Below are 20,521 nucleotides of genomic sequence, written 5' to 3' on the forward strand. Positions count from 1 at the left end.
AGCCTGCCGGGTTTGCCGGCAAGGCTACTGCCAAACTTGTAATGAGGCCCATCTTTCCCATCTCCCTGGCATGATGTTCAGGATGTTTGTTTGCATGTATGAGGTAACGAGTGCTCAGAGTGTGCTCAGAGTATGGGATGTCCTGTGAGTGCGCTGCTTTCCCTATTTTGCCAACCTCTGAAGCCTGAAAGTAGATGCTTGCAGGCTTGACATGCGACCAACTTTGCACCAGACCTGCAGATGAACTTAACTGGTCTGCTGTTAAATCTCAGTTACCAGCTTAATGGTATACACTACAGAATAATTGCTAATTTTACTACAGGTTGCCGATATGATAGCTCAGTGGGTTGAGCGCTTACTGCTGCGATGTGTGTGTGATCTGCAGGCTCGAATCCCAGCAAGGCCATCTCAGCTTTTCATCCTTCTTAGGTCGATAAATGAGTACCAACACAGGCTGGGTGATATTGTATGCATATTTGTTCTATAAAAAAGAGCTTAAGCGTAAGTGCTGTACAAATAACATATTATGATTTGGCCTTGGACGTCTGCTTGCATTTACAGTAATTTGACAATATGGATCTATACACACAGATATTAATGATACATATGGTGATCCATTCTTGTATGAAATGTTTATCACATTAGTGAAATCATACCCATATTTTTTGTAGTGTACTTAGGGACAATGCTGTTTGATGGCACTTCCCGTTTTTTCAAGGGGTGAAAGGTCATGTTTCATCGCTTTCCTGGATGTCACTTTGGGGTGGGGTCTAATTACATCAATTCCGGTGATATCATCAGAGGTCAAGGGTCGTGAGGCAAGGGTTGGCAACTTTTTTGAGGCAAGGGGTGGGCCACTTTTTTTTGGGTGTCTGGGCCTGTTTCTTGTCCCAGTCTGACCCTGCACACGTTTACCTTTTGAAACAAACAACTGCCCCAGAACACATTAAGATAGTACCGGACAACCTTGACTCTTCCTCTCTTGGCTCAGCGAAAGGTTAGCAGACGTGTACCTACATCCACTTGTTTTATGTTTGTTGTAATATGAATAATATCAATAACGTTCACGTGCCTGAATTTCTGTTACTCATTGTGCTTTACCAAAAGCATCACCCACACAATACAATCTAACTAACAGCTAAAATATTGAATACTGACTGCAAGTAAGCAGTCTACCTGGATGTGTAACCTTATCCCATACTTCCTCATCTTTGTACATATGTCAAGCAAGTGCTTTGCTGTGCCCCCCTTGCAAGTTAACGCATTATAAAACTCAAATATTAATTTGCCCTGTAAGGATTTTGAGAAGACAAATGTGATGCTCAGTATCTCCTGCTTTAGCATTACTAACATTACCCTTTAAGTGGAGAGCAACATTACAATATCATTTACTTTGCCTACAAGGGAAAATAGATATGGGTTATGCCTGGGATTATTCGTCCACACTCTCAGGGCACTTGTTATTCATACAAGAGGATGCTTTTCACACAATCTTCCAAGTGTTCGGAGTTCCTTTGGGCTTAGACCTTCACACATTATATGGTAGCTCGCTGCTATGCAAAAACAGTTTCACTGAGCACTGTGTAATCCTACACAATGATATAAGCGTGGAGTATGTTGCCAACAATCTTGTATTCCCTGCAAAAGAATTGCATACATGCAGAGTCATGACATTCTTAAAATGCACATAATATGTTGAAGCATTAAATATGCCTTGCTTGCAAAGTATTGTGGGTCTGCAAATATCCCAGTGAGTGTTTACTGATACAATCCCACTTTTTGCAACCAGAATTGGAGGCTAGCACAGGGGAGTCAGGGAAGGATATGGGTGGAAGGGCACCGGTCATCAGTCCTTGTAGGTGATGAACAAAGCAGCAAATTTCAAAAAACAAGTCAGACATTTCGGCAGTACACTGAAGGAAATGTGTTTCTTGTTTGCTAACGGATAGGAAATGTTAGTACCCGCCTAGACAACAGCACCTACTTTTTGTTTCTATGCTCAACGGTTGAGGGCTTTTCCATATAACCATGTGTTCTGTGTGTATTGTCTCTAGCATCCCCCTGCATCTCTTTTATTTGATAATAGAGAATTACAGAAGAGGGATTTTGCTCCCTACTTGAAGTCAAATGATTTTTCAGGGAGTAAAAAAGTAATTCGCTTTGCCCATAGGGATACTTTCTACTTATTAAAATATGTTCTTCCTCTTATAATTCCTGTTGAGATCAGGCATTAATATTATTAGAGTTCCTTCCTATGCCACTGCTCTATTGGTCACTAATTCGAAAAAATGTCAATGGATCTTTGTGGGTTGAAGCAACAAAATGTTAATTGTTTCTCATTTTTGGGCACATTTTCATTTTTTAGGGAGTAAAATGGATGGTTTATATGTGTTTTAGCTGTAGGGTTGGTGTTATCACTACCCAAAGGACAACGTGATGTGGATAGTAAGCAGAGCCACAGGAATATGTGATCATCATATTCCGAGGAGCAGTTATTCTGATGCAGTTATCATCCTTACACAAATTATTAGAAGCATGTTCTCCTGTCCCTTGAATTACTTCACTACAGTGGCCCTTGAACTCCTATCAGCATGTTTTTTGACACATTGCTTTTAATTGCCATTACTCCATCAGCAAATGTTGTATTCTGTCTGAATTTCTTGACAGCCACATCAGTTTATGAAAAGAGATATTTGTGTTTTGTGGTACACATGAGTGATTTTCCAGTGGCATAACACGTTTGCAAGGTACTATGGCAGATGTTGAAGTCTTTGACTGGTTAATGAGTTTTCTGCTTAATCACATATGACATTCTATTTTAGCCTATGTGTTTTGAAAAAGTGCTGTAAGATTTGTCAAGAATTGCTGTGGCTAGGAAGAGGAAATTCCTTTCCAAACTCTCTTCTGCGACGGTAATTCTCTAAATACGCATGCCCACATGCCCACAAAGTGGCTTACCTCATTAGTGAGTTGCACACATGGAATATAATGTGCGCACAACAGCAAACCAGTTCCGCAAATAGAGAACAATAATGAGAGGGAACATTGTCCCCATTCCCATTGAGCCCTATGGGGGCTCAAATGGAAATGGGGAGTGGTTGGTTGAATGGGGACTTACCGAGTTCGCACAGATCAGAATGTCCTGTTAAGTCCCCATTCAACCAGACCGGAACCCGGACCCGGTTTTGGAGGCAGCCATGGCGCTAACAGCGCCATGGCTACCTCCAAACTCGGAATGAGGCCAATGTCTCTATCACAAGACTACATCCTGAAGTCCCCATTAGCAACCTCTCCTCAAGCAACAACAATGGTTCCCATTAAATAATATTCCTATAAGCAAGAAATGAAGAAGAGTGAAGAATAATATCTTCTGGGGTATTGAAATTATAACGCAAACAAAAACAGCCCCAAAAGGATTTTTTATATCTGGAAAACAAGTGTTCAGAAATGAGCAAGGAACATATTTGTGCTGCTTTTTAAAAGAAAGATAGACCAAGGTCCAAGACAGAGGGAAATATTCTACTTTTGACTTTTGACTTCCCATCATTGACATACAAGGAAGAGCGAATGATGCCAACAAGTGCAACAATAAGTTTCTTCTGAAAGCTAGATGGAAGCAAGCCAATTGTTTTCTTTGATGGAGAGCTTAAGAAATAATGTGTTTTTGATGCCCCAAATTAAAGCTGAGAATGTGTTAAAATTCAGTTTTTTAATTTTGTTTATAACAGAAACCTCCTGGTAAAACCAGGGTACAGTTTTCATTTTTTGAACAAAACCAGTGACCATGTTCTCAGTCAATGCAACCTCTTTTTCACTTTAGATAATAAATCATAGCAAGATGTATGCATATATATATTCAGTAAAAAAACATTGTTAAAGGGACGCTATGGTTCCAAGTAAAACCAAAAACCCCCCTAAAATCCACCAGTTATGGTAAGCTAAGCAACCATAACTCGCACCATCACCGTGCACTGCTAAGTCTAACACCCAGGACATCAAAGACGGACTGGATTTCATAGGTTTTTAGTAGCACAACCTAACCATAATGTCCCTTTAACAAAGTTTTTTTTTACTCAATTTCATAGGTTTTTAGTAGCGCAACTTAACCATAATGTTCCTGTAACAAAGCTTTTTCACTGAATATAGATATATAGATAATGTAAATTTGATAAATGTTTACTAGGGCGCCCTTAGTTTATATACATATAACATAGAACATACTGAAACCCCTACCTGCGCCAGTGGATCTGATATCCGCGGACCATGCGCCTGTTTGCGGACTGACTCAGACAACTTCAACACTTTCCAAAAACTCAGGGGGTATCTCACTTTGTTATATCATCCACTAAACATGTTAAAAAAAGCAGCACATAAATAAATTACATTCAATAATAAATAAGAAGTCAAGCTGTGCATGTAAGACAATAACAGTCCAATTATATAGCATATGCAACATAGCGGAATATAGCAAAACACAATAAATATGCCTCCAACAGAATTACCTCACAGAAACTGCACAGCAAAAATCAACAGGACACCTACGCAGCAATAACAGCAAAACTAAGCAAGAAACTAGTGAGTACACGACATTTATTCTATATATGGATAAACTTTCTGTATTAGGTACACTAAAACAAATATATATATTTTTTTTACACAGAAATGTCCAGTACTTTGGAATGGCTAGAAGAACATTTTCCGTGGGATGAAATGAGTGAAGACAGTGATACTAATTGTAGACACTACACTTCTCTATATAAGCCAATTAATAACCATTACCTTATGTGTACTTTAATTTTTTTTTAACAGACCATACAGACATTAAAAATAATATGCCAAGAGAGACATTAGAAAATCCTCTGCACCGAATGGAGCTAAAAATGGATCTGTTAATGAAAAATGTAATTCTTTTAAAACACTTTCAGGCCGATTCATGGAATTAATGTGCGCTGAAAATGTCCACGCAAGCGTGCAAAAGCGTGCTAATCGCAGTGCAAGTGCGAAAATCGCAGCGAAACCCGCGCACAGCGATTCATGGAAGTCTGTGCGCGTGCCAATCCATGGATGTGCGCTAAAATCCTGCGTGGCGCACACTGGCACACACATCTTCAAACAGCGTGCGCTACGCGCACAGCGAAAGCGCACATAGCGCAGCGCACACAACAAAAGTAGGCGTAACAGGGGGCGTAACACGCCGAATGGGGAACAACGTGTGAAAATGTGGGCGTCACGGGGGAAGTACCGGAGGCAAATGCGCGGAACGCCCACATGCGTGCCTACAACATGTATTCGTGGAATCGAACAGGGCTAATGCGTGCGCCAAAAAAGACGCGCTAATCCGGAAACATGTACGCCAGCAGGAAGCAGGCGTACGTGGACCCGCACAGCATAAAAGTGCGCGCAAACAACAAACAAGCAGACGCCAAGATGAATATAACATTCCTCGCAGCAGTGGTTGTGGGATACTGCAGGAGGACCTGGACCGACACTGTCCCGGCTGTAAGACTCAGAGCTGGGGTGGGTAGAGCTGCAGCTGCCCCTGCAGCCTCCCCACCCTGCCTACTTGGGGCAGCAGATGACATCGCTGCCCCAGATCCACGTGGCCTGGTGACACCAACTTGCACCACCACACGTGGCTTAGACTTGCTGACCTGGAAGTCAGCCTGGGAGTCATCCTGTGCCGGTTCAGGTGCCACAATGGGCTGGTCCAACAAGGGCTGAGCTGGGATGGTGTCAGCTACGTTTCCCACAACCATGGGGGTGGGCATGCATGTCCCTGATTGGTCCTCCACACATTGGGGTCTAGGGGCACCCAGAAAATCCTGTCCACGTCCCCTACTTTGCCCACCACGCCCACCTTTTGGAGGTCGACCACCTTTACCTCCCTTACCGCTTGGTCGCCTCCCAACCATGTCACTGATGTTGTTGTGCGTATGGGAATAGAAGTAAACGATTGTCCTGTGCAATTGGGGGTGAAAGGGGTAGGGTACTAGATGGAAATCGTACCCTAGTGCTCTAGCAAGGCTGTCTGTGACCCCTGGGGGAAGATGACGGGTCACGCAATGCACGTGCACCCCGAAAACAAAAAATAACATGCACGCAATCCCTCGTAGACCACTTGCGTGGAAAAATGAACTGGCACTACGCTGTGGCACCCAGGAACACAAAAATAAGCATACGCGTGTTACACGCAGCCTACAATGACCTCTGAAGGGGTACGCGACACACGGGGCAAGCACAGTTGGTAAATACATGTGCGACTCACCGTCTGCCTGGTGTTGGTAACACCGCTGCCAAAAGAAGAATTGTACGCTGTCTGAGGAGACAGGACAAAAGAAGAAGTGAACGGTGTTTGAGAAAACAGGCCCAACAAAAAAAATGAACGCTGTCAGAAGTAACAGGGAGCACGAACTTGAAACGCTGTGAAGTAATCGCGTGTGAACAGACAAGAAGTACAGAATTCACCCACTCGCTCACCACGAAAAGCATGTACAAGGAAATGGAGTCCTACACGTACCCTTTAAAGCGGCCCACACGTACAACATCACTTACGCATGTACACGCTAAGGCCCTTTCCTCCAATTACACAAGCTGACACTCGGACGTGCAGTTTTTGGACATGTACGATGAACATGCACCCGTGTTCAGGGAAACGCCCGCACACGTCATGTCACATACGTGTAGGCCCTTTCCTCGGATTACATGCATTCACACGCAGAAGTGCAGTTTTTTTGCGCGTCATGAGCCACTATGCCCACGTCAGGAGGGAAACGACCGCGCGCGTAACGTCACAGATGTGCTTACACGCTAAGGGCCTTTCCTCAAATTACCCGCAGACGTGTAAGATTTTCACATGCCAAATCACTCCGTATCAAGCTGGCCACGCAACAACACACGGAAGACCACGCTCCTGCCCAGAAGGCTGAATTACTGCTCCCCAGAGCCCCGAGCATGCTCCCACCTCCCATCTGCTGCTGCCTGCCTGCAGCCCACGTGCCTTGATATTTGGTGCCTGCACGTCAGCCAGGGTTCCAGTTGCTGTGTCCACCCCTGCTGGAACAGAAGACTCCCGACTGGGATACCATCGCTCCACAGCCCAGCCCCAGGACCCAGTTGCCCACCCAGACCTGCCTCGGGGGTCACCATGTCGGGGCCAACACCATCTGAGACCACTTGCGACCCCCAGCCAGAGAGGCAGAGTGCCACCAGCTTCAGTGTGAAGGAAGTTGGTGTCCTGGTGGAGCATGTCCTGTGGCATTATGATGCCCTCTTCGGAACATCACGCACCAGCAAGGAAGGACAGCAGAGATCTGGGACGACATAGTGGTTGCCATCAACACCGAGGGGGTGGCAACCCGTGACATCAAGCACGTCAAGAAGCACTGGGAGAACTTCAGGTCCAGGACCCTCCACAAGGCCCGGCACCTCGCGGGTGAGGTACTGCAGACCATAGTGTCAAGGGGTGTCTCTGGGTGCAGCTCCCTAGACCTCTATTCAGGTGCTGAGTCGAATGATGAGACTTATGTGCTGTTGCAGGTCAGTGCTTCTGTCAGGGATTCTGTTCTGTCCAACCCAACTGTGCCAGGGGCAGAAGCCTCTATGGGGATGTCAGTGTTCGTAGGTCCGCTTTTGGCGGTTACGGATGCAGGGTCACACTCCACAGCATCTGATCCTGTTCATGGGCCAGCAGATCAGAGGGGGAATGTAGTCCTGCAGCCTTAGACAGTGCCAGCACAGCAAGGTGCCGATCGCCTTGCCCCGAACAGGTGTGGTGCCCGCCGACGCGGTGGCCGTGCGCCACCAGGCAACACTGTATGTGAAAACTCCATGTACGGTATGGCACCCAACAGGCAGCATCAGTAGAAATGATGGCTCAGGCAATGGAGAGGGTGGCCACTTCCATTATCCCCTGCAAGGCAGATGGAGCAACAACAGCAGGCAACAGACTCCATTTGCCAATCACACAGGGAAGACATGTTGGCATCCAACAGGGACCGACGGGCGGCACTGGAGACTCTTTGCAAATCCATATCAATAGAGTCACAGGGCCACACGGAAGCCCTGAGGGTAGAACTCCATAACCTCAGGCAGAGTCTGCTTGAACTTGAGGCTTCCCGAAATGTTAGAGCAGAACAGCAGCTGGAGCAGCTGAGCTGCAGGCAACACGTGAGAAGATCCAGGCATCACGCAGGGCCATGCGTGCAAAAGTGCAGGCAACCCGTGAGGTGCTGCATGGGGATCTCCGTACATTAATCCTCCAGAATCAGACCTTCCAGACCCGCATGCTTGCTGCCATGGAGGACCATACCAGGGCTTTGCGTGGGCTGCCTCCCATAGTGCCACTACCTCCTGATGCAGCAGCAGAGGGTGAAGAGAGCGACAGCAGTTCTCCCACAATGGCATAGCCGTGCAGGCCATGAGCCAATGAAGGTATTTTTTTTCTCGCAACAACCACGCAAGTGGGTGTTGGTGTGCACCCTGTCCTTTTTTTTACAGTGTGTTGCCTTGTGTGGCTCCCGTGGGTATCCACTGTATTCTGGCTGGGCACATGCAGGCTTGGTTAGATGCTTGGGTTCGTGACACACACACCCCTCCTGCTTCCCGATTCCATGGGCTTGCAAAGGGTGTGACCAAGTGACAGTGACTTACACAGTGACATTGGGCTCCCATGAGCTGTGTGGGCAGTCTGTAGTCAATACTGTGTGGACATCCCTAGTGGGTATTGTTGTTGTATTGTACACTGCATGGTGTATTGATATGTGCTTGTGCATCCATGCCTTCCTCCTAATTTGCAGGTTCCTTCCTCATGTCTTCACAAGGCCGTCTCCTTTGCAGATGGAGTTCATTTTGTATGCAGTACACTGACACATTCGCGTGGCAGCAACACTCTACAGTTGGAAGGGGTCGATGTGCTGGCATATTCAGGTTGTAAGACTACCACTACTTTGACTTAGTACTGTCATATTTTTGCAATGTTTCATGGTGTGTTGCTGTATTGTGTTGGTGGTAACTCTGTGTTCATGTGTGCTGTTTGTTATTGATTACTGGGAGCATATTGTCTGTGGGCAGTTTCCATTTGGGACAGTGCACTTTGTGGCACTTGTGTCAGGTCTTGTGCATTGCTTTGTTTGCTTTCACATTGCATGGCATGCCATGGTGTGTTGGGTGGCGGAGCTGGGGAGGGATTGGGTGTCATGGCACTGTTTTCATGTTGTATTTTGCAAGGGGGTAATCAATTTAGCAGCATAGATGTATGTCTTATAATGACACAGAATTGGTGCTTTTTCGGTAGGTAGGGATGCACCCAATGTAACACTTCCAGGTGACCAATCTCAGGCTGGTATGGTTGTGACAGTTAACTGTCTCTTATGTCATCATCATTGATTGTCAGCTGGTATGTTCCAGGGCCGTGTGCACTCCACAGAGGTGTGATTTTAGGTGAAGTAATTAGCCACCAACTGCGTATGGGCTGCCATTACAAAGGGCCTTAACGCGTAAGCGCATAAGTGATGTAACGTACACAGGCGTTACATTCTGCATGTGTAAATGGATAATGCAGGTCTGCAGCGTGCTGTACGTGCTTTCAGTGGAGACCAACGTGTGTGTTTTTCATACTTTGGGGTTCACACGCGATTAGTTCACTTTGCGTATTTCATTTACAAGCAGACGGTGAATCGCTCACGCTATTGCATGCTATTTTTCTCACTGCAGGTGCCCGCGTTTGTCGCGTACCCCATTTATTGAGGTCATAGTAGCCCACGTGTTAGTCGAGTATGCTTTTTTGTGTTCCATGGTCCCACAGCGTACTGCGTGAGGTTTTTTACACGCACGTGGGCTACAGGGGTTGCGTGCACATTTTTCCTGTATTTTTGGGGTGCCTGAGTGTTACGTGAACATCATTTATCTCCAGGGTCCACAGGCAGCCTTGCAGGAGCACAGGAGTGCGTCTACCATCACGTACCCTGCATCCTTCACCCCTATTGACCAGGAAAACTGTTCACGGCAGCTCCCATTGGCATTAGTACATCTGTGCCATGGCTATGAGGCCACCAAAGATTAAACGGGGCTCAGCTGGGCGTCCTGCCAGTGTTGGGAGTGGTTGGTCATGTGGTCGCAGTGACCAGGGAGTACGTGGAGTCCAGGGTGGCCAGGGTGGCCGTAGAGCGTGATGCTGCTGTTGCATTCCACCCTGGCATCCTTGCAAACCAACAGTAAGTAACATGCGCTGACACAGGCCCACCGGTAGTGTTAGCTGCAGGTGCAGCTGTGGCGACCACTACACAGCCCGGCACCCGCCAGGGTTACTCGTAATATGGCGTTACGGTATGCACGGTGCCAGTGAAGTACCGGCACCATCTATAGCCTACCGCCATACTCATAATGACCCCCTTTGTATGAGTTTGTGAGTTCATCAGGTTCCATGTCAGGTGTGAATGTCTCATGCCTGTTTACATTTCTCACATTGCACTTAATGACGATAGTGTCATGTGTTGGGCATTTGGCTGGCTGTTCAGCTGTTTCATGCTATGGCATGGAATGGAGGACAGGGGTCATGGGTGTTGGGAGGGATTGGGTGACATACCAGTGTTTTACATGGACTGTTTTGCAGGGGGGTGGTGGGATATGCACCTTGCATGCGTTCCTTTTGGTCTCACCAGATTGGTTATGTTTAAGTAGCTATGGATGCACAGAATGTAGCACTTCCATGAAAACATTCTTAGGGTGGTAAGGTTGTGACAGTTGACTGTCTCTTTGTCATCATCGATTGTCACCTGGTATGTGGCAGGCCTGTGTGAAATCCGCAGGGGTGAGAGTTTAGGTGCAAAATGTGGCCACAAGCTGGGTCCGGGCTGCCTCACCACGTTCCCTTTCCCCTCCCATGAGCAGCGCATGTGCATGTGGTTGGGTATGTGGGGGCACCACCATGTCCACCGGTACGTCCTGCCGTGTTGCAACGTTGTGCAGGGCATATGCTGCCACAATGATCGTGCACACTACTGGGGGTCCATAAAGTAGCTGGCCGCTAGAGTGGTCAAGGGAGCGTAAGCGTGACTCAGCACTACGAATGTGCACTTCACTATGGTCCTGGTTGCAATATGGGCTGTGTTATATCTTACCTGGGGTGGGTGATGGGGTTCCGTATTGGCGTCATCATGTTGGTGCTCCGAGGGTAGGCACTGTCCCCTGGGGAGTTGATGATGGTTGTCATTAGTTGGATATGTGTATTTGTCTGTGTGTGACAGACACCCATGTGCACAGGCATTTGTACTGACCTATGAGCCATGTGTCGCCAAGCTTCCCAGCTTCCAGTGCCTGGATTAGGGCAGACATTCTGTATATGAAACTGTCATGGGTGTAACCTGGATAGTTTGCATGGACAGAGGTGATGATTCCCTTGGCATCGCATACAACCTGCACGTTCATGGAATGCCAGTGCTTGCGGTTGTGGTGGATGTTTTCAGTGGCCCTAGGTGGACGTAGGGCCACATGGGTGAAATCTATGGAACCAGGCACTTTGCGGAAGTGTGCCACCCTGTAGAAGTCCAGGACCACGGCCTGCATTTCTGCGGGTGTTCTGGGCATGTATATGTGCCTGCAGACTGAGGGGAGTGCAGTGATGATTGCCAACACGTGGTGTAGGCAAGGTAACTGCATGGGCTGTGAGACCTCACCCACTATGGCAGTTGTCTGCTGAAATGACCCAGTGGCCTAAAAATGCAGTACATTGAACACCTTCTACAAGGGGCTCAATGCTTGGGAGCACAGGGTGGGTGATGTGAGTTCATCCTCCCACTCAGTGACCAGGTCTAGGATTATATGAGGTGGATACCTGTACCTGCCATAGGCCTGGTCATCAGGCATCCCAAAAAGGCTGGTTCTGGTTAAACAAATGTGGGGCCTGGCTATTCTCCTCCTCCTACGGTGTCCCATGATCACTGCTGCAAGGAATGTAAGCTGTATATGCTTGTTTGTTGTTGCGCGCACTTTTATGATGTGCAGGGGTGCTTCCGCCTGCTTTCATGTGGCGGACGTATATGTGCATGTGCGTGTGTTTTGACTTGCGCGGGTTTTCCCTATTCGATTCCATGAATACGTATTGTTCACTTGCGTGTGGGCGTTGCGTGTGTTTCCCAGAGGTACTTCCCACGTTACGCCTACATTTCACGCATTGTTCCCCACTCCCCATGGTCTGCCCCCTTTTTAGGTCGTGTGCGTGAGCAGTTGTGCACTTTCCCCGTTCCTGTCGTGCACGCGTTTAGAAAGTTGCATTGAAGTGAATTGTTAGCGTGGATTTGGCGCACATCCCGGGAAAAACACACGCAGGGCCTTCCATGAATCGCATGCGTGCAATTCACACACGTGCACTAGCTTTTTCACGCTTGTGCCACAAATTTCGGTGCACATTTATTCCATGAATTACCCCTATAATGTTTTCATTGTGAAAAGAGGACATACCAACATCTCTCAAAAAGGCACAAACAGCCTTGTTAACATTGCGCCTTGCTTTCTCCATTTGTGGACCAAATGAAGAAGAATGCAGCCACATTTCTCTCTCCGCAATATGGGAAAAAATTACTCTGGAGTTTGGATACATGTCCATGACATTCCCAAGTCCTTCTGTCATTGCAAATTGCAAAGAGAATCCAGAAACATGTCCTAAACTGTTCCCTCTACAATGAAAAATAATAACGTCTGGATGACACTGTGTCACCAAAGAAGCACAAAGAGGTACCAAATCCAGCCACTTCATTCCCTGCACTCCAGCACTCCATGCCAGTGCACTTCCATATGATGGAATCCAAGATGTACAGCCACTCTGCAGCGATCTGCATGCACCTCGTACCAATTTATCCATGAATCTCCCAAAATCCAAACAATCTGCTTTCTGAAACACACAGCCATAGCTATCTCCTCTCCGCTCAGGAAAAAGACTTGCTGACAAATTGTCTGCTCACACATCACACTCAGTAAACCCTATTGACCAATCCCTTGCTGTGCTACATCTCATTTGCATCCCCCTCAACCTCAAAAATCCTGTATGTAATACTCGCTGTCTGCGACAACCATGGTGTCCGTGGACAAATCGTGAATTGTGAGCATGGGGAATAAAAATTTAAATAATGTGCCCCATTTCCTCTTTAACGTTGGCTCTGAAAAGAGCCTTTTTTTTGCAGATGCTTCAGAAACACCTTTTATTTTGTATTTTGTTTTTTTTTCTCCTTATTTTCCACCAAAAATCTTCACATTAGCTTCTCTAAAGCAACGCTTATGTTCCAAAACAACATGGCATTTCCCACAAAAGATTAAGACATGCCATCTTCTTTAAAGTAGTCAACATTAGCAGAGTCAATGTTGTCATTGTTGCAAAACAACATGCCACCTCTAAGCATAAAAGCAAACATGCCTCGGTTGATAAAACACCTAGCAATATTTTGTTGAGGACAAAAAACAGAACTATTGTCCCATATTGCCCTAGGTACCAAACCAGAAAAAATTACCTTGGCATTTGGAAGTAGTTGCATTACTGCCTGAAACAAGTTTTCTAGATCTTTTAACAAACTAGGGGCACTGACATAACCCAAATGCAAAGCACTACCGTGTGAGTCCCGTTGAGTCCGGCTTTGCCGTGATACTCTTCTCTGCTGTTGGAGAACTCTTCGTGCATGAACTTGAACTTTAGATTATATCCGGACTACCTGTACCATAAGGCTTTGTGGCTGATAAGCACAAGGCGGGAGCTCAAAAGAACACATGCGCGCACACCGCACGCGCGCACCCGTGTGAGTCCCGTGGAGTCCCGCTTTGCCGTGGTACTCTTCTCTGCTGTTGGAGGACTCTTTGTGCATAAACTTGAACTTTGGATTATATCCAGACTACCTGTACCATAAGGTGAACCTCTATCAAGAACAGCTCAATTGAATGCTATTACTATATTCTGGCCACTCATACACAATTTCTATTTGTTTAGGCTTTGTGGATGATAAGCGCGAGGTGGGAGCTTAAAAAAACACAGGTACATGCACCGTGCGTGCGCACTTGCGTGAGTCATGGAGCCTTCTTTGCCGCTTCACTGCAGCGTCCAGGGCACCTGGTGCTCCGGGTCTGGTGCTCTCCCCTCTACGCGTGCTGTTATTGTGTTTATACTCGTTTCATACTAGAGCCATTTACAAGCATAGTTTCCTGCTAACAACCGTGGGCATTTACTTGAACGCATGGCCTTTAAATCAAAGGGTCCCTATCAACTCACAACGGCCATGCCTGCAAACATACGTCAACGTATTATGTCTGAGTCACAGCCACTTTATGATGAGCTGCCGACTGCTGTGGAAAATATCCCCGATTCTGCAATATGCGATCTGTCTCCACCAATTGCACAGCCAGCCCGCTTAAAAACATCTGTGTCATTTGTTAAAGGAATCATAACTGAAAAATATGTGGCGTCAGATCTTATTCCCCCACCACGTCGCCCAACACTTCAGTCATACAGAAAAATCTATGAGCACTGCGCATGACCCTAAAACCAGCTATCCTATTTTTGATCTAAGTGCTGCTAACCAAGTGGCCTCAAGGAAATCTAAAACAAAGGAAGCATTAGTACAAAAAAAATCGAAGAACGTCAAGACCGCTAAAATAATGGCAAAGTCCTCAACCAAACAATTCATTAATAACCTAACGCGTGCTAACAGTAGAGCACTTGTTGCTTCAAATATCATAACAAAAAAATATGCTGTGTTAGCGAATCTGAAAAAAAAAAAAAACATTGAGTCTTGTGACTCTCCGAGAGTGATAGCAGATCATCCCCCTCTAGATGAATTGATTAAATTGGGTAAAGACCATCAGTCCTTACAGCCAACCAACACCTGGAGCATATCTCTGCCTTCCCAAGCAGGTCTCATCAGTATTACTTTAAAAGAAAATGCTGAGCTCCCCAAGGACAATGTGGCATCAAGGACGTTGTCTAGTCAAATGGTCGACAGACAAATGGTCGACAGGACAAATGATCAAATTTTTTTTTTAGTTATATATATTTTTTTAGGTTTTCGTTTAGGGAAAAAAGGGGTTTTTAGCAAAAAAATGGGGCTGGGGGGGACCCCCAAAAAAAAAATGTGAAAAAACAAAAAAATAAAAATTCGATCATTTGACCTGTCGACCTTTTGGTGTCAAGCATTTGTTCAGTCGACCATTTAGATTCGACCAATTGACCTACAACCATCAAGGACAGCCTTAAGGCTCGAAATTGACCTATACCTTGAGCAGCGTACATTTTTGAACCACCCTCCTTTCCCATTATAGCAAATGGTCCGGCTAAATGTGCCGCTGTAACTTTCATTTCAGCTTTGTCTGTGGCGACTAACAATGAAAATAGAGACCCCATACTCAAACGAGTAGCGTTTGCTGAACCAGAGCAGCAGGCGTCAGAGTGCGTTTCACACGTGAATGTAAACCATGGCAATTTTTCTCATACTGACCTTGAAGAAATCAGACTCCATTGCTCGATTGTGGCAGTTAAATGCGAGATAAGGTCCAGTGCTTCTACCAGGTACAACCACAGACTATAATAAAAAAAGTCCTATACTACGAACAGATATGTGCTAGCATTTTCCAACATGACCCCTATAAGACGGTCTCTACCTTCTTCCAAAAAGATAAGTTCCAAATTGAAAACGAGGCACTCTCTGCTACTCACATGGCACCCAAAAATGACACCATCTTATATTATGAATCGGCAGAGCATTCTAAAACTTTTTTCCGACACTATTGCGCTCAAAGAAATTGGGTCTGACGACCTAGATCAAATTGACTTTCCCAATAAAAATAACCTTGGGATTGATCTTATATGGACTCGATCTCTGATAATACACAATATCATTTGGGCAGCAAAGGACGCTCTGTTTAATTTGGGCTTTCTGATTTCATCCAATGTTGATACGAAAGGTCCTTTAAAATCTTGCCTCAAGATTGCGCAGAATTCTTACTCTTACACAGCAAAACAAAATGTCCCTGAAAATCTAGCTGGCCCCAAGGAATACAGCCACATTACAAGAGTATAACTAGAAGTGGCTGGCACTCAGGTGTCCCTGTCAGTAATTAGCTGGAACACTTGAGGATTTAGTCACCTTATCAATAATTCCCGGAGTATCCTGGGAGCTTATGATCTTATATTCCTTCGGGAAACGTGGCTGTCCAGCCCCCCGACCTGGAATAATTATGATATTCAGTTGGAACCTGCAATACGAGCTTCTAAAGGTAGGCCCATGTCAGGCTTGCTTACTGCTACTAACATCTTAGCTAAAATGCAACTGTTCCCACTGCCTACTGTCAACCCTTTTATTCAATGCTCATATGTTATTGTTAGATATCTCAAAATTGCTTGTATTAATTTATACTGGAATCCTATGGGCATTTCGACTATTTTGTTTCTTAAAAATTTGGCAAATACCATGGAGAATATTATCCTTTCACATGGCATTATACATAACATTGTTGCAGGTGACTTGAATTTACATCCCTTAAATGGGGACTTGTCTAAAAAAGAAGAGCGAGTAGAATTGTGGAACAATTTTGTGAAAACGCAGAATTTGGTGATGCTGAATGGCTCAAGTACGGCTGACTCCCCTCCTAATGCAACCTGGTCTAGACGAAATCAGAGTGCTATCATTGATTATATTTTTGTAACAAGAAGTATCTTTGATCACATAACTGAATTTGCAGTAAAAACATCTGAATACAGTGATCATCGACCGCTGACATTTATCTTAACTTTGACCTCTGCCCCGTGCCCAGAGAGACAACTGTACCAAGGCTCGGTTGAAACAAATAATTCCTTAAATCGGCTGAAATGATCTGACAAATCACTCGTCCGCTACTGTGACCATTTAAAAGCTTGTGACTAGGCAGACTTGGATACTGCTCATTTATACAATGTGGCGCCTTATGATCTAATGCAGTTATATGCTACCTGTCAGAATTCCAAACCAAACATACCTCTAGCATGTGATAATACTGTTCGTGTTAGGAAATTATTGTTTAGGAAGCAGAAAAGACAAGTCCAATCTGCACCCCCGGCTCTAAGAGATGCAGCCCTGAGAACTATCAAAACTGTTTATAGAAATTGGATGCATACATATAAATTAACCAAACAAAAAAACGATGGTGAATCTATGATAATGCACATTCAAACCAAAAATACTGCTCAAATTTGGCAAATGCTCAATTCGGTCACTAAGGTTCCACAACTAACTTCACAGTTAAATGGTGTAACGGAAAATTACTGGATAACTCATTTTTCAGCTATCTATGCTGCACCAACGCAACTTGACACTCCAAACCTGCTGCCGTCCACTTTTGATTTGAAGTTTGATGAAGGTGACATTCGTTACTCATCAATAAGGCTAGCATGTCTCGAGCCCCCGGTCCAGATGGACTATCTAATGCAGTACTAGAAAAGAATGTTGACCTCTGGGCCTCCATACTCTACATCTTATTTAGGCTAATTCTACGTAACCAAGAGTTACCAAAATCTTGGACGCACTTAATCATTGTGTCCTTTCACAAAAAAGGCAATCGACAGAATCCCATGAGCTATTGGCCCATCGCACATTTAGATGTGCCTGGGAAAATCTTTTGTAGACTGATCCTGTGCGACTTAAATGCCTGGTCACTATTAACCCATCGAAGAGACCCTTTTCAAACTGGATTTGTTTCTGGATTAGGCACAGTCATCAACTTAACACCCCTTAAAACTATCAAGTCTTCTTACGCCATGCGGAAGCAACCACTGTATGTGGCCTTTGTGACTTCCGCATGGCATTTGATTCAGTTGATGGGGAGCTCCTTGTGCGGAAGTTGGTGAAGTACGAGTGCCCTGAATCGCTGATAAAAATTGTGAGCCTTTTACACACAAATACATCTGTGCAAATTAATTTGAACATGGAAGTTCTCTCTAATATCATCAGAACTGCAAGAAGCCTGATGCAAGGATGCATTCTTGCCTCGACACTGTACAACCTTTTTCTATTGGATATTGCAGATGTGTTTGCCTCAGCTACATCAGACTCACCTAAGCTAGAAAACCAAATAGTGTCATGGCTCCTGCATGCGGACGATTTAGTATTGATTTCCCAAACTTCCTCTGGGCTGCAAACCCTTTTTGATGTACTCTATCAATATGTGTCTTCCAACAATCTAACAGTGAATCAGGATAAAACACAAATCATGATACTTAATAAACTAAAATCATCCTTCTCAAACAAGTATCAATGGTCCATAGCTAGTCAAAATCTACAAGTAGTTATATACTTTAACAATTCTACCTCTGAAAAATCACTTGAATTAACAACAAGATCTAAACTTACAATGTTGACATCTCAGGACAAAATCATTCTGGCTAAATTTGGTAAGTTTACATGCATGCCCATTATGTCTTTCTATCAACAAAAGGTTTTACCGGTTATCACCTATGGGTGTTACGCTCACCTGGTATCCACAGGGACACCACCCAGCTGGGTTACTCGCTGGTATGCTTCTCAGCTTTGCCCTGATGTGGTCTGCGGGAAAGGTTCTGCCTGAAAATACAGGAGACCTGTGTTCAAGACTGACCGACTGGGGTAAGTATCCTCCCTCTACCCCTGTATGATTTCAGTCCCTCTGGCGTCCTCTACTCACCTTGTGGTAGAATTAGTCGTGCTCTCCGTCCTGCCTTCTTTGCAGGGGCGCGTTGTCTTTCTTGGGCGAGTGCGGTCCAGTTACTTCACTGACGCTAGCCCGTTTGATATTGTTCAGGTAGGTCTTATTGCTGTTCTTTAGTTTTGTTGCTATCCTGCATGCCTTTCTTTGTTTAAAATGTCTCTTTTTTCTCCCTTAGGTATGCAGAGCTTCAGCGCGGCGAACTGGTTTGGTTGAGCCCCGCTGGTAAATGATGGCGCATTAAGAGCGCTATGATGCGGTAAGTAAGTGCTATGCGCAGCGCTGCGAAGTCTTGCCTTTGCTAACCTGTGTTTTCCATCCTTGTAGGTCGCGGTGTTCTTCAGCATGAGTGGAATGTCCGGAGTGATGCCAGCCGAGAGGCGACCAGCCAGGTAAGTCTTTTGAGCAGTTCATAATTTGTAAATGTCTCTATTGCTTTCTTTAATGTTGTCTCTATCTTCCTCTTTCAGGTTGTTCTGTCACGGAGGCATGCAGATTTGAGGAAGCTGTTCTCAGTAGCTGCAAGTGTTTAAAGATGAAGACTGCAGGTAATATGCTGCTGCTAATGATGTTCCTTTTGTCTTCTTGCAGGTTCTGCTTCTCCGAGGTTCGATAGCTGGACACGGTGAGCGTCACATTGCAAGCTGCAAAGTAACGCGAAGCGTGTTGTCTTGCTCGGGTGTGGTTTAAATAGCCCCAACAAAATAGTCCAGATAAAGTAGTCCCTAGGCTACAGATTGTTTGAAACTTGCTAAATGCATGACAACAAAGCATATCTCAAGATCTGATAATGAGACATGGGCTGAAATTTTTAGGTCAAAGAAAATATCAGTTAGAATTGCAACTATTCATATGCTTGATGTTGCTTTTCTGTATGAGCGAAAGGTCCATGTGATGTAAAATGAAAATGAACTGGGGAGTTTCTTTCTTCCTTATGTCTCTCGTCATATGTAATATCTTGTTAATTATTCTTAATACTCAGTTTTTTCCTTATAGGTGATTGAAGAGTCATCTTGTTGAAACCAAGGAATCTTTTATTGATCAATGATATGCATGTATGTATTCTTTATATGCAAACCATATCCAAAGAAGTGTTAGAACACCATTAATGATGAATTTTATGTATTTGTAAAGTTGAAATGTCAATTAAATCAAATAAATAATAAATAAAAGCACCACAGTGCAGGACAAATACATGTGGACTGCTAAACGTAGCCATATCTTGGCAAACTTCCACCATTGCCTGCAAATTGAAACCAGGCACAGTGCTCCACACCACCTCCACTCCTTTTCCATCAAAACTATTTCCCACATTCCTACATTTTGCACACTGCTCCAAACCATTCACAAACATATTTCCAAGCACCACCACCCTGACTTTCTTCACCTCTGCCATCTTCACTACACACAGCCTCTCTCAATATGAAGCAGAACCTCAACAGTTGATTGGCTAATCCTCAAAATACACTCCCATGTCATGCTCGGAAGCCCCTGATATGCCATGTCCTGTCTGCGAACAGCCACGATATCCGCGGAGCGCGTAAGTAACATGGGGCAGCCCTTCCACCCTTTCCACTTTACTCTCTGCACCATTCCCTCATTGGCTACTGTTAAGCAGTCACACAACCATCCACCAATCACATGCAAGACCTCTACATCTAACCCTATCATCACAATTCAGCACTTTAGATCTACTGTTGATCACCCCGAGTACAACTGCACTTTGACTGCAAAGCACCTACAGCAACTATAAGTACACTCTCCAACATTTCTACTTGCAGATTCATGCACATCCACATGCATGAACAAACAGTACAGGTATGAATATTTTTTG

This window comes from Ambystoma mexicanum, chromosome 6p, assembly GCF_040938575.1.
Source record: "Ambystoma mexicanum isolate Mex_15411 chromosome 6p, UKY_AmexF1_1, whole genome shotgun sequence".
Taxonomy (NCBI): Eukaryota; Metazoa; Chordata; class Amphibia; order Caudata; family Ambystomatidae; genus Ambystoma; species Ambystoma mexicanum.